This window comes from Tenrec ecaudatus, chromosome 13 (assembly GCF_050624435.1).
Source record: "Tenrec ecaudatus isolate mTenEca1 chromosome 13, mTenEca1.hap1, whole genome shotgun sequence".
Taxonomy (NCBI): Eukaryota; Metazoa; Chordata; class Mammalia; order Afrosoricida; family Tenrecidae; genus Tenrec; species Tenrec ecaudatus.
The window spans coordinates 18,504,142-18,516,301 of NC_134542.1; positions in this window are offsets into that span (position 1 = coordinate 18,504,142).

The following is a 12,160-nucleotide window of genomic DNA, read 5'->3' on the forward strand; positions in this document are numbered from 1 at the left end:
GGGAGACAGCTACTGGGCCAACTGACTGTAAGAGGTCCATATGTGCACCTATTCCAAAGAGGCAACACACCGAATGTGAAAATCATAGAACAATATCATTTATATCCCATGCAAGCAAAATGTTGCTATAGCTCATCCATCGGTTGCAGCAGCAATCAACAGGGAGCTGCCAGAGCTTCAGGGCAGACTCAGAAGGGCTATCACTGCTGATGGCAGATGAATCTTGGATGAGAGCTCGGACGACCAGAAAGATGCTTAATTGTGTTTTATTGACTACGCCAAAGCATTTGACCCTGTGGGTCATAACACACTATGGATACCCTCGAGAAGAATGGGAAGTCCAGAACACTTCATTCCACTCATACAGAACTTGTACATGGATCAAGAGGCAGTTGTACAAACAGAACTAGGGAATACTTCCTGGTTTAAAATCAGGAAAGATGCGGAGGGCTGTAGTCTCTTGCCACACTTGTTCAATCTGTAGGCTGAGCAAATCATCAGAGAAGCTGAATTACATGGTGAAGCATGTGGCATCGGGACTGGAGGAAGATGTAGAACGACATGACATATTCAGAGGACACAGCCTTGCTGGCTGAACATGAGAACGACTTGAAACACTTGCTGAGGAATATCAAGGATTGCAGCCTTCAGTATGGATTATACCTCAAAGTCAAGAAAATAAAAATCCTCACAGCTGGACCAATAGGTAACATCATGATAAACAGGGAAAAGATTAAAGTTGTCAAAGATTTCATCTCGCTTGGATCCACAATTAGTGCTCCTCAAGCAGCAGTCCAGGGATCACAGAATGTATTGCGTTAGGTGAATCTACTGCACAAGATGTCAAGCAAGGCCTAAGGTGAGCCTGACCAAAGCACGGTATTTGTAATTGCCTCATCTTCATATGAAAGTGGTGCAGGAGCAGTGAATTACTTTATGTAACTCTTCTAACCAAAGTCTCTAACTCCAACCAAATGATCTTATCCCGAATGACTCTGGTAAAGAAGTGGATGGAGATAGTTGTACGATTCATCTGTAATAGTGAACAGGATTCCATGGAGTGCCATCCTGAGCCCTTTGAGAAACAGGAGGAGGGACCACATTACTAGCAAGACCCAGGAATGGAGCGTGTCCTCTGGACCCAAGATGCCTGCACAGGGAACATCTTGAGTCCAGAAGACAGCTATACATCCGAAAAGTAACGACAGAAGCAAGAGGCAGAGCATGGAAAAGTGATGAACTTTTCAACCCACGGAGCAAGTACAGCTGAGTGTTCTTTGTGCAGGAGGAGGCTGGCTTGTGGAGTGCCACTGGGCACTTATTAGGAAAGTTGAGTTTGCTGACCCACTGGAGTAGAGCCTTTGGGCTGAGGCTTGCTGGAGTAGGGTGCCTCTGGGCACTTAATCCAGGGACCTGGGTTACTGGCCCATGGAGCTTGAGCTGAATGCCTCCAGACTCAGGCTTAGAATAGAGTGGTATGCCCCTTGGGGCATTTAATAGCAGACCAGAAAGAACTTTTAACATGTCTTGATAAACAACCCAACCCTGAGTGTTTTTCACTGACCTTACAACTTGTTAACTTCTTTTAATCCTGAATCTTGTCCGTGAGTTCTGTGTAGCTATTGCAGTGGATATTAGCACCTCAAGATCAAGTAAAGAATACTAGCGAAAACAAGCTCAAGTGGGACCTTGAACAAGGAAGGCCGGCGAAGATCAATGCATTGGAATTGTGGTGGGGGTGAAGACTATGGAACGAACCACGGACTGCCAAGAGGGCAAACAACTTGGTCTTGGAAGAAGTACAGCCAGAATGCTCCTTAGAGACAAGGATGGCAAGACTTTGTTTCAAGTACTGGGTCATATTGTGAGGAGAGACCCTGGGGAAGAGCAGCATGCTTGGTAAAATAGAGGGGCAATGAAAAAGTAGGAAGGCCCTTGTGTTAGACAGGGTTCTCTAGAGAAACAAAACCAGGACACTAATAATTTTGTATATATTTATATAGGTAGACAGATAACATAAGAAATAAACAGTTAACTAATCTATAAAGCAGTACAAATGGCTCAGTGCAACTCACTCCCATGAGACAGCTAGTACACCGGCAGTTCATCAGGTCTTGAGGGCCGCAGGGCAGTCCTCCGTGGAGCAATTCAGGCTATCCAGCCACAGGCAGCAAACAGCAAGCAGGTCACCAACAGGCAGCCAGATGACAGGGTTCGACAGTCCTCAGCTTAAGAGATGCACCTTCCAGTAGAGTGGCGAAGCAGGTCTTGAAGGAACCTCCAGTTACAGCAACACAGTCCACAGGTAGGCGTCCCACAGGTAGGGTAGCTTGCAAATGGAGGCACAGAACCAGCAAGGCAGCCGCACACTCGTCCGATGATCAAAGAGCAAGAGAGAGAGAAAGGTGTCTTCCGCCTCCAAGAAGGAAGTATGAGATTTCCCAGAATTCTCAGAAGAAGGCCATGCCCACAAAGAAGTCTCTTTGGCTATCTCCAGATCGACAGCCGAGACTCCACCCCTACACTCTGAATCCTTAGATTGACACCAGATTACGTGACTGCCACAGCCCTTGACAAGATTGACCAGTGGCTGCAACAAGGGCTCAAACATATGCATCATTGGGAGGAGGTGCAGAAGCAACGCCTGTTGCTCTGTCGGGCAGAGGTCACTATGAGTTGGAACCAACTACAGGCGCTCACAGATGCCGGCAAGAGACTAGGAGACGGAGCTAGTGGGATGAGGAATGAAAATGAAGAAAAGGAGATGAGAAGACACCCCGAATCCCTGCTCTCTTCACGTTGCACGTTTGCCCCTGGGGCCTGAAGAGCAATGGAAAGGGCCCTAACAACAAATGCCTACTCTGTGACACACTCTTCTAGATTGCCCTTGAACTTCATCTCAGCGCATCCTCAGAGGAATCCTCCGAAGGAAGAAAATTACTTTAGCCACTTTAAAAAATGAGAAGGCTGTGACTCAGGTCAGTGGTAAATTGCAGGGCCCGAATTCAAAGCACATCTTTTTTTACTATAAAACCAAGGTTTTTTCCCCCCATTACCGAATACTGTGTGCTCCTCGGGGTGTAAGGGTGCACAGACTTAAGTTGAAATAGCAGAAGCTGTTTCCGAGGTTACACACTTCAGCCTGAATTGATTCAGATAGCGCACTTGAACTAAACTCATCCAATCACATGCCGTTCGGTCTGACTTCCCAGTCAATGTGGTCTGCTACCCCTCCCTACCCCAGGGAGGGGAAAAAATACAAGGAGAGAAAGAACAAATCACAGAGGCTCTGTTCTTGAATTTGCCCAGATTGAAGGACAAGTACGTGTGATCATGGTGTTAAGTCTGCATTTTTAAAAATCATTTTATTGGGGACTCTTACAGCTCTTATCACAATCCATCTATACATCCACTGGGTCAAGCACATTTGTACATATGTTGCCATCATTTTCAAAACATTTTCTTTATACTTGAGCCCCTGGCATCAGCTCATTTTCCCATCCTCCCTCCCTCATGGACCCTTGATAATTTATCTTTTTTTTTTTTCATGTCTTACACCGATCGCTTTTCTGTTGTCTGTCCCCCAGGGAGGGGGTTATATGTAGATCATTATGATTGGCTACCCCTTCCCCCCACCCCCCACCTTCCCCTTTCCCTCCTGATATCGCTACTCTCATTATTGGTCCTGAGGGGTTTATCTATCCTGGATTCCCTGTGTTTCAAGCTCTATCTGTACCAGTGTATATGCTCTGGTCTAGTCGGAGTTGTAAGGTAGAATTGAGGTCATGATAGCGAGGGGAAAGAAGCATTAAAGAACTAGGGGAAAGTTGTATATTTCATCAGTGCTATACTGCACCCTGACTGGTTCATCTCTTCCTTGTGACCCTTCTGTAAGGGGATATCCAATTGTCTACAGATGGGCTTTGGGTCTCTACTCCGTGCCCACCCCCCCTATTCACATTGATATGATATTTTTTTCTGGGTCTTTGATGTCTGATACATGATCCCATTGACACCTCATGATCACACAGGCTGATGTGCTTCCTCTGTCTGGGCTTTGTTGCTTCTCAGCTAAAAGGCCGATTGTTTAAGTCTGCATTTTTAAGGGGCTGTTCTTTCCTGCCTTTCTGCAGATGCTATTTTTGCCTTTGTTCACCTTGGTCACCATCTGCAAGGACGTTGACTAAGGTCTGTCTGTCCATGAAGGAATATGAAGAGAAATGAATACTAGTTTAGTACTCCTGACATTGGGAAGTCGTAGTTGCTGTCAGTAAGCTAAAATCATGGGTGGCAATCATGTTTATGTCCGCCTCTCACACAACAAGGGTTAATTCAGGAGAATCCAACTTTCTGAGTTCTCTCCCAGCAGAGTTGTAGATTATGGTTGAGACACTGTGCACATCTGATTGGGTGACATTCACATGGTGGATCACATAGCTGTATTTATCTTGTCCAATGGTATCTGACGTTAGTAATCTAGTGTCCGATTGTTGCCTACTCATTATATGACATACTCATTAATCTTCTGACACATGGGAAATAAACCAGCCTGATAAAGGGCCACCTTTTGTCCAGTTTTCACCAAGTACTCCAAGGCTTAGTACCATCCCAATGTAGAGAAAATTCTCTTTCTGTCTAGGCTTCTTGGGTCTGGCATTTGTTAGGGATTAGCTACAAAGTTACTGTGGAACAATTTTTCGGTGGCCACTAACGGCAGGCCTACTATTGCAGGTCACTAATGGGTTGGGGTGGGACGTTATTGTTTCCTTCGTGGGTCTCATGGCTGCGTACTGCTAACCTGAGCTGGATTCGGACTGGCTTGTCATCAAGACCACAAGGCAGGTTTTCGTTCTATTCTACGTGCCACTCGCTCTGAGGGCCAGGCAGAATCCGCTACAGCTACAGAGTATGTTCTCCTCCTGACAGACAGCAGGGGCTCAAGGAGTTTAGCTAAAAACTACAAACACATTAAAAACCTCTATTCACATCCCAGCCACTCACCTTCCATTGGCCGAAGCACCTTCCAGAGCCACGTTTATCAGGGGGTAGTAAGGTCTAGTCTCTCATAGAGATGAGACAGTAGAGACAGTAAGACAGCCTGTCACAGACCTAGTCCTGGTATTCCAAGGTTGTAGGGAGATGTGCTGTAGGGAGAGTTCACTGCTCTTGTAGATCTCAGGGGGGCACAGTGATTCAATGATAGAATTCTCCCCTCTAGACAGCTGACCCAGCTTTGCTTCCCCACCAGGACACCTCATGAACTGCCACAGCCTGTCTTTCAGTGGTGGCAAGCGCGTTGCCAGGATTCTGAACTGCTTTCAGTGGTGCATCCCTCAGATGCACTAGGAAGAAAGGACCTGGTGATCTACTTTCCAAAATTACCCCTGGGGGACCCCGTGTATCCCAACAATTCAATGCCATTGTGCAGGGGGTGGCCATAATTCAGGGGCCAAGGCTACAGATGCTAACCACAGCATTGGGCAGGGGGTGAAATGAGTTAGGGTCTACCACTCTTTCTCAGAGTTAACACCCAGTTCATACGCATCTGCTTCCTCGGGGGGCCTTCTTTGACCTCACACGACTCCCTCTCATGCTTTGTTATGATTTCTTTTTCTTTTCTTTTTGGTAAAACTCTGTTCTTCCCACTAGCACACCTCTCAATGGACGACACAAAAATGAGTATGAAATGACGACACAGCCAGCATGGAGGCAGCTTTGCCCGCAGGTCCATTGGGTATAAATAGGAAAGTAAGAGGTTATATTTTCATTCCTTGAAACAACCCTTTTCAAATGAAAAGAAGAGGAAGAAGAAGAAGTCGCCCCTGTCCTCAGCTAGATTGGGCTACATGGTTTCATTTCCAAACCATCCTTTAGGAGCGTGAAAGTGAATGCAACCAATCATCCTAACACCGAGCCAACCATCATGAACCAGGACTGTCCTGAGCCCATCAGGGTGCCCGGACCACCTAGTCGCATGCCTGCTGGCACCTGTGAAGAGCGATGCCGCTGACGAGCACCAGAAAGCTCAGCCAACAGGGGCTTACGTTCGAAAGACATCAATTACTGACTTCACAGGAAGTCTGCTGGTAGGCGCGCCCGGTGTTTGTTCTGTGGCTGAACAATGTCCGGGTTCTGGGTCCATTTCTGGATTCTCTTCACCTTCCCATCAGAGGCAAAGTGACTTCCCGTGAAGTGGTGAGGAAGGAAGGAAGGAAGGAAGGAAGGAAGGAAGGAAGGAAGGAAGGAAGGAAGGAAGGAAGGAAGGAAGGAAGGAAGGAAGGAAAGTCTGTGGTGGAAATTCATCTCTCAACAGGCTGGGACTAGTCCCCCTGGGCCTCCAAGCTGCACGAGAAGCTGAGAAGACCCGTGTCTGCAGGAAAGATACAGCATCGCCGTGCGTGGCTCTGATTCCTAATGCAATGTCTTCAAGAAGTCGGCAGATCCTCTCCTCTGACTCAGGTTGGAAGGAATAACTGGAGAGAGCTGTCAGTGGGTCCTCTTAGGACCGCGGCAGCGAGGGGACGGTGAGTGGTGACTCCCAGAGCCTACCACGCTCAATGTCAGAGCTGCTGATGGGCTGCTTTCCACCTTCTAGCAGCTTCTGGGGAAGACCCTCTAGACGCTGTGTGTGAGAGGGCAACCTGGAGCGCCCAACAAGCCTACTCTCTGTCAGAGCTAGCTTGTTCATCGGGGAGGTGCCCAACACAACGGTAAGCCACCCATTGCCTGACCAGTAGCCTCTGACATTCTATGACCCCAAATTTTCCACGCAACCAGGAAGAGTAATGACCTGCTAGTCCCGTTGAGCTCTGCCGTCCAGGATTTTGCAGTGGGAGGTTCTGGAAAGCACCACCCCGTGGATAGCAGGCAATGTGAAGCGCTCACGGGAACATGGCTGCGTTCACAACACGATGCTTGCCGTTCCATTTTCTTAAGGGCTTTTCCAACAGTGGAAGGTTTAGATTTTGATGGAGACCGGCTCTGTGTTATTGTCTGTTTTTCACCTTTAGTATCCCTGCCTAAGAAATCCCTGTTTACCTCAAGGCAGGGAAGCTTTTCATTCGTGTTTTCTTCTAGACGTTTTATAGTGTGGGCATTTACAGCTAAGTTTAGGGAGATTTGGGAGAGTTTACTTGTTTGTATGACATGAGAAAACGTGCATGCTCCTTTTTCTCTTTCTAGCAGACGTCCAGCAGGACCATCTGTTGAAAAGACGTGCCTTTCTTCATTGAATGACCTTGATACCTAAATGAAAGAGGAATTGCCCGTACATATATGGGTCCATTTCTGGGCTTTTTACCCCAGGCTGTTTACATCTAATTTAATTATTGATATGGTTGGTTTTAAGTTTAATGCCTTAATGTGTTTCTCTTATTCTGCTTTCCAACATTTGTTATATGTATTCCTACATGTACCTGTTGTATGATATTCCTTCTTGCGTTTTGGGTACTAATATTCCTGTGACATGCCAGTGTGTCTAATCAAGGTAGCTATTTGTGCAGAAACGGGTTACGGTAGTTTGATTCATATTGTCATTCTTCCAATGCTTGCAAGGTTTCCCTTTGGAAATGTGGGGTTTCAGGAGCATTTGCACCAGGTGCTAACCAATAAGAGTGGCTCCCTGTGCCTAGAGCATTTGTGTATATGATGGAATATGTGCTCTGCATTTGCTTTCCTTCTGGGAGTCTGGAACCATGGGCATGCTAGGCAGGTGCCTACATGATCCATCACCAAGAAAACCTCATGTAATCGTCCTGGTAGATCACACTTCATGATTACGTTATGACACCCACTGAGTGCTTGAGAAGCTACGGTGGCCTGTCCACTTACACTGGCAGAGAATGCCCAGGTTGTGTCCAGACCTTGCCACATGTGCTCTTTCTCCTCGCTGAACTTGCTGTGTGTCTTTGCCCTGTAATCAATCTTAGCCATCAACACAACACTGTTGTGAGCCCGGGGAGTCCTCCTAGCAAGTCACCAAACCTCGAGTGGCTTTGGGGAACCTTGACATGGCACTGAGCAAATATTTATGCTATGAATTCATCTTGGAAGAGTCATAAAGAGATTCCATAAACTTTAGTGGGTATGTTGCTTTTCAAAGTGTCTCCTGAATTTAGTCTCTCTGAGACCTAGCTCCAACTATTCTTTCTCCCCTTCATAATGCCTCTTAGTTCACTCAGGTCTCCCTGAGGCCCTATGCAGGGGAAAGCTGCGAAAGTATGATTCACGGTTCCTGATTCCTCTACATGTTTTTCCAATGAACCTTAAAAAATAAAAAATAATTAACTTCACTCCATCTCTATTACTTGGAACCAGAAGAAGCAACTATTTCCATATTGAAACAAGCCATTTTCTAGACACTATTTGGGTTTTAGATACCATTTTAAAATGTCAGCTTGCTTATTTTCACCTTTTCATAAATTTGTGTAAGAGAGCATGAATAAGCAAACATTCTCTATAAAGGGTAGATAGGGGAGATTTTTGATTTTGCCAACAGCGTGGTCTCCTCTGAAACAACTCAACCTCGCTATTGGAGTGCAAAAGCGCCATAGGCAATACTTAGGCCAATGGATATAGCTGTATCTTAAATAAACTTTATTTGCAAAAATATGTGACAGATCTGACTTGGCCCACAGATCACAATGTGCTGACTCTCATGGCAGATCAGGTTTCAAGAATGTTTGCCTTATCTATTTCTGCACCACAAACCACCTCAAATCTTAGTGGCTTAAAACAACCACCATTCCATTTTCTCTCACAATCCTGGGCACTGGGTTGGATCAGCTGGGTGGCTCTTCTGCTCCATATCATGTTGGCTAGGGTTGCAGGCGTCTGAGCTTATCAGCTTAGCTGGAATCTTCGAGAGAGCTCCGTTGCCTGCCTGGCACATTGGCTTGGATGATGGGAAAGCTGGGCTCAGCTGGAATTTTGCAGCAGCTCAATCCCAGCGGTTTGCTTTTCTTCTTCTGGAGGGCTTGGCAGTTCCACATGGCCTGTCCTTGGTGGTTCAGGTCCCAAAGGGCAAGCATGACTGCCATCTGCCCCATTCAACTGATAAAGCACCTCTCTCTCATCTAGGATCCGTGACATCTCTGGCCCCTTTTGACTTGTGTCCAAATGTCAGCTTTCTGATTTTCGGACCTTCCAAGGAGTTGAATGGTTTTTGATGCTGTGCATCCAACCTGCTAAGCAGAATCCCTATCCTGCAAGACAACAGAAAAACATGCACCTTCAAGGGCTGCTTTGCCATGAAAATGGTGCCTCTGTCCAGGTTAAATAAACAAAGCTAATTTCCTATGAAAGGCAGGGATCGCTTGTGCCCAGTCATGTCTGGCATGACTTGAGACACAGTGGGCAGCCTCTCAATGAACTAGGTATCAGTGGGTCTCAGCTCTCAAAAGACCTAGCTTTACACAAATACCTGTCACAATAGACAATAAGGGAAGCCTGTCACCAGAGGACTGAGCAGTGTCAAACTGGGAGTGAGCAAAATCAGGGGCTCCATGAGGCCCGTGCATAATGTTGACCCCAATACAATGCTCACCCACACCAGAGCTCCTAGACAAGCTCCCTCACTCCCAAGCCTGGGCGCTCTTTGAAAACCACCCTATTGAACTTGGGAATGGACTCACCACTCTACTATGGCCACAGCGTGGTTCTGATGGTAGTAGATGCAGTCACCGAAGGCTTAAACCTCTCCTCCTACACCGGACCTCAAAGCCTCCTGATTGGCACAAACAATTAAGTGCTTCCCTACTAACTAGAAAGGAGTCCACCCAAGGAGGTTCACTAGAAAGGCCTGGTGATCTTCTCCCCAGAAGGTCAAAGCCATTGGAAACCCTCTGAACCCAGTTTTACGCTGACACACACGTGGTCATGGTGAGTTGGAATCAGCTCACTAGCAAATGGCTTCCTCTGTAGACACACTCCCATCCTAGGGTCACTCTCTACAGTCCATTCTTAACAATCTGCCCCGCCCCACACTCACAGGCATTTTTCAGACTCTTGCTAAGTCACAGCAGCACATGACTGATAACTCCCCCCCAAGGTATACTCTCCATGCTCGTTCATGTTATCTTCTATCACCTTATTGTTCAGCGCAAAATAATACTGAGGTAGTTTATTGTGCCAACCTGGCCAATAAACACATGTGGGGCTAATTGAAGGGCAGCTTGTGATAAATGGCTCGGGGAGCCTTGCCTTTTTTGTCTCTTGCTCTTTGATCATCGGATCAGTGTGTGGCTGCCTTACTTGTTCTGTACCTCAATTTTCAAGCTACGCTACTTGTGGGACACCTAACCTATGGACTGTGTCGCTGTAATTTGAGGTCCCTTCAAGACCTGCTTCGTCACACCATTGGAATTTACCTCTTGAGCTGTGGACTGTCAGACCCTGTCATCTGGCTGACTGTGGGTGACCTGCCTTGCTGTTTGCTGCCTGTGCTGGGATAGCCTGAATTGCTCTACATAGGACTACAAGACTTGAAGGACTGCCAGTGCCTCATAGCTGTCTCATGGGAGTGAGTTGCACTGAGCCATTTGTCCTGCTTTATAATTTAATTAACTGTTTATTTCTTATGTTATCTATCTAGCTGTATAAATATATATATATAATTATTAGCATTCTGGTTTTGTTTCTCTAGAGAACCCTGCCTAACACAAATACTTACTAAACTTGTGTTCTCATGGAGATACTATGGGCTAGAGGAATACTATGGAGATAGTGAGGCAGCTCCTACTCTGGGGGGGGGCGTTCTGTTCTCCTAGCGGTGGGGGACATGGACCATACACATATTTACCAGGCAGGCTCTTTTTCTCAGAAGTCCCTGAGTAGAGGTCAAGGGGAACTCACTCAGCACACAGCCAAAAGCTGGGGGTTTCAAGCTCATTCAGAGGCACCTCAGAAGAAAGGCCTGGTGAATGTCTTCTGAAAACTTAACCACTGAAAACCCTGGAGCACAGTTCTACTGGGACAGGCCTGTGGTCGCCACAGGTCGGAGCCCACTCAACAGGTAGTGGTGCAGGTCCTTTCCCAGGTGAGTCAGGTAGTCAGGAAAGCCCCCCTGGGACAGGAAGTGTCCAACAGTGTGCTTGTTTACTGCTGCGTTCCCAGCACCAAGAAGAACATCGAGCACACAGTTGATGTACAGTACATAGGTGTTGAATCAAAAACGCCCTCGAGTCAAGATAGACATACCTCAAACAGTCCTCAAACCGCAGCAGCAGCACCCCACCCAACACAGCTGGTGTGTTTTCACGATGGAGGTATTCTTCATAAGACATGAGACCATTATTCTGAAGAAATGACTTGTGGGATTTTACTTCATCCTACCTTCCTCCTGGTCTGTGATGCCATCCAAAACATCAGGCAGGGAGCTGTACTAGCATCTACCCTTCCTTGGCAAGAGGAGCCCCAAATACATGGACGTGAAGACATCACTGGGCTTTTGACATAGGCGTTCACTCTGCTTGTGAGTGATTACATCTTCCAAAGATGGACACACAGTATGTGCCCCCATGCCACTCACACCCCTGGACACTCAGGCTCCTCTTTCAGTGTAATTTGACACCCTCTGCTGAGAACTTTTTTAATGTCCTATTGTGAGTCATATGCTTTTGTTTTTATCGTCTATTTTTTTCTCTCCTTTTACCTCTAGTTTGCCTGTTACCATGCTTTCTCGCATCACTACCTTATCTCAGCTTCAGTTCCAACACAGGAAACTAGAGAAGGCAGTCCAAGACAAGGTTTCGCTCCAATACCTATAACAAGGTAGAAGTTATGACCCGGAAGAGAAATCAAAGTCATCAGGTTGTTCACTGTCAGGGCCCCCAAGCATCTACCTCCATTCTTTCACTGAGAGCAGTGAGGTTGTCCGGTCCGGCCCCTAAGGCATAGAAGATCTGAGGGATGATGGGAGCATCCAAATCCTGTTCACATGCTGTACCTTTAATCCAGCAAGAAGTACCCCACTCACTGTGGACATTCAGCTCCATAAATCTGCAGTCAATGTCCACTCCTCTCAGAGCAATTCTCCCTAGACCCACCCTCGCCCTTTCAGACCTGCGTCCATCTGTTCCCTGAGTCTTAGCTCTCTCCCATTTATATAACTGTCAACCTTACTCATGAGCGAACGTTCCCAGTCTCTCTACTTCCTACCAGA